This window comes from Arachis ipaensis, chromosome B03 (genome assembly GCF_000816755.2).
Source record: "Arachis ipaensis cultivar K30076 chromosome B03, Araip1.1, whole genome shotgun sequence".
NCBI classification, from domain to species: Eukaryota; Viridiplantae; Streptophyta; class Magnoliopsida; order Fabales; family Fabaceae; genus Arachis; species Arachis ipaensis.
In genome coordinates this window covers 35,803,829-35,807,030 of record NC_029787.2, presented here as the reverse complement: position 1 = coordinate 35,807,030, position 3,202 = coordinate 35,803,829, and the positions used below count along the sequence as shown (strand labels likewise).

At 34.8% G+C, this 3,202-nt stretch overlaps 1 long non-coding RNA gene across 1 annotated transcript; it reads right to left on the bottom strand.

Annotated features, from left to right (window-relative positions):
• LOC110269646 lies at window positions 330-2,168 on the bottom strand. The gene is made up of 3 exons (XR_002358412.1): window positions 1,272-2,168; window positions 1,064-1,171; window positions 330-961 (listed from the first exon to the last, which is right to left on the bottom strand). It is a non-coding gene; the product is annotated as an uncharacterized LOC110269646 (long non-coding RNA).

The following is a 3,202-nucleotide window of genomic DNA, read 5'->3' as shown; positions in this document are numbered from 1 at the left end:
ATCTTCTTAAGATAGTAATAATGATAATTTACTTACGTCACAATATGAATTGTAATAAAATATATTAGTATTATTATAGATATTAATAATAAGGATAATATGGCGATAAATGTACTTACGTAATAATTTTCTTTTAATAGTATATAATTAATCGAATAAGTAATTAGTACGTATCAATTTTAATAACAAAATATATAAAAAAATTTATTATTAATTAATCAGATAAAAAAATAATCTGGTTTAAAATGAAAAAGCAAAATTTTAATTAATACTAAACTAATTTGATATATTAATTATAGTCATTAATTATAGCTATTTAGAATTATTTTTTTATACCTATATATGATGATTTTGTTATATATATATATGGACAACTAAATTTTACCTTGATAATCCTATTCATGATAGGTTTATAAATTTTTTAGTGTACATGAAATAGATTCTCATGAAATAGGACTACTGTAAGCCTGTCACTAGCAGGATCGCTGCCACCAGCAAGGTCAATGTCAGTGGTGCATATCTGGGTCTGGTAGTACACATTTATTTGAGCCTCCAAACGCTGCATCTATTCCATCGACTTTTGGAACTTCAGTCTGAGCCCATCAGTAGACGTCACACGGATGAGGATCTCCTGATACCTCTTCCAATAATCGTTAAACTCCTGAGCCTGCTACTGAAAGCTGCGCTGGAGCTCTTGAACCTGCAACCGCAAATCCACGCCTTCTTTGGACTCAATGGCTCGACTAGTGGCAGAGCTTGACGACGGCCTCAACGTGGATGTGTGGAGGCTGCTGGCAAAGAACGATCTGATCCCGTATACGCGGTTCTTGTACGGCGCTGAGGCGGTCTCACGCCAAACCGCATCGGGATCGACGACTATAGTTGCAGATCCATCAGCGGCGTCCTCCCCACCTTGCTGAGACGGCTGACTCGCGGTCTCTGGTCTCTATGTGTAGGACTCCTGTGTAATTAACACAAGTTATTGTGATTAGTACGTTGATAGATATAAAGTTAATCTCTAACAATTTTATAGCAGAAAATAATCAGATGTATGTTTACTCACATAATGATCCTGAAATCGCTGATAAACAAATGTCTCATTGTTCTCCTTTAGCGTGTGGGTGTACTTGAACGTCTCCGCCAACGTCGCCTCGCAATCCAACGACTTCGACTACACATGTTCCATTGAAACAATATGATTAGGATTCCTATTATTGATATGAAAAAGAATATAACTAAGTTGTTAATAAAATTAAAGTCAGTTTACATACCATTCTTTCCTTCATCTTCATGAAGGTTGTTGAGCCGCTAGTACACTTTCAGACACTTGCAGTAACAATTCAGAATCTATAAATCTAAACTAAACTATCCTAACTCAACTAATTAAACCAATCTAATGAATTAAAATAACTACCAGGATTTAAAAAAAAAGTTCAAACAAATTAAAGAATCTTGAATGTAGGGTGCAGAAAGCAACGAAGAAGGAGGGAGGAAGACGACGACATCGGGTTGTTGCTGATGCTAGAGGTGGCGGTTGTGAGCTGCCGGAGCAGGGAGCTGGAGGCTATGGATTGAGAAGGGCGAAAAGGAGAAGGAGGAAAGGATCGCGACGATGCTAAGAGGGAGGAGAAGAAGGAGAAGAAGGAGGCACGCCAATAGTGGGGTTGATGGCGACAGAGAGGGGGTGGCAACGGCAATGATCTCGGCGGCAGGTGGCTAGCTAGTACACGCGCAAGAGAGAGAGAGAGGAATGGTGGTTATGGTGGTGAGAGTTCGAATGATGAGAAATAGGTTCGTGATTTGAATTTACGCCACTTTTACCGTCGAAAAATTTCGACGGTACACCATTGTAGGTCACCAAAACACATCGTTTCACTAAATTGAGTTACGGTAAACCTGATGGTAAAGAACACGCCAATTTAATTTATTTTTCCTCCAAAAATTACCGGCGAATTTACTGTCGGAAAACAAAATCTGCCGGTAACTAAAACACCTTACAAATTTCACATGGTTACTGCCGGTAAATCCGACGGTAAATTCGCTGCTATTCTGTAACGCTAAATTCGACGATAAATTCGACAGTACTCAACATTTTTCATGTAATATTTGATAGCTGTGATTTATTGTAAACAATTGTGGTGAAGGATTACACTATAACGTTAGACAAAAAAAATAAATTTAAGCAAGAACAATATCAAATTTTAATTATTAATGTTAATATTAATTTGATATTAATTAAATACATACATACATAATAAAAAATATTAACACAACTATTAATATTAATATCATATTTATAATTAATTATGTTTGATTAAAAATTATATTATAATAATTGATCATAACTACTGAAAAGTGAAAACCATCTTTCAAAGGAAACAGCATAACCCAGTTGATTGAAAAATATGTTTTTTATGCTCAATCCTCCTGTTAAAGCATGTGGTTGCCCAACCTCCTATAAAACAAGACAAGACTCGATCTATCTATAATCTAACTGTGTTAATTATTTGGATAAGAATGACCACTCAAGCGAGAAGAATTTTATTAAATCGTAAGAGAAAAAATGGCACATGAATTGCGCGCGCGCACTCTCTAATATACACACAGTAAATTCTAGTTGGACTATATTATGATGATTACGATAACTTAAAATTACATTTTTTATATTTTAATAACAAATTTTTTAAAAATATTATTTAAAAAATATTATTTAATAATAAAAAATATTATCTTAAATTTTATTAATAATTTTTTAAAATACTATAATTACCTAACATAATCGTACTAGAATACCGTGCTCTGTTTTCTTAGAATTACCTACTTCGATCCATTTTTCATGTATTATTATGGACCATTGCTGCTTTGAAGTATACATACAAATGAACAGATTTGGAAGGATTATGAAAAGTGATTGTATGTGTTGAAATCAAACAGAATCCTTTCCTTGTTGATTATAATTAGGAAGAGAGAGTAGATTTACAAAACAGTAATAACGCAGAGTATCAGAGGTTGAAGTGATGGAATAACATACAGAAAGGATTGATGATAAACACAGAATGTTAAGTAAGTAGTATTACAGCGGTTACACAGAAACGCCATCCTTATCAGCAGCCATGGACTTGGACCGTGGAGTGCTGAAGGAATATCCTGTTCCTGTTGCTGATGACCGGTGAAAACGGCACCGGAACGACCCTTCATGTGT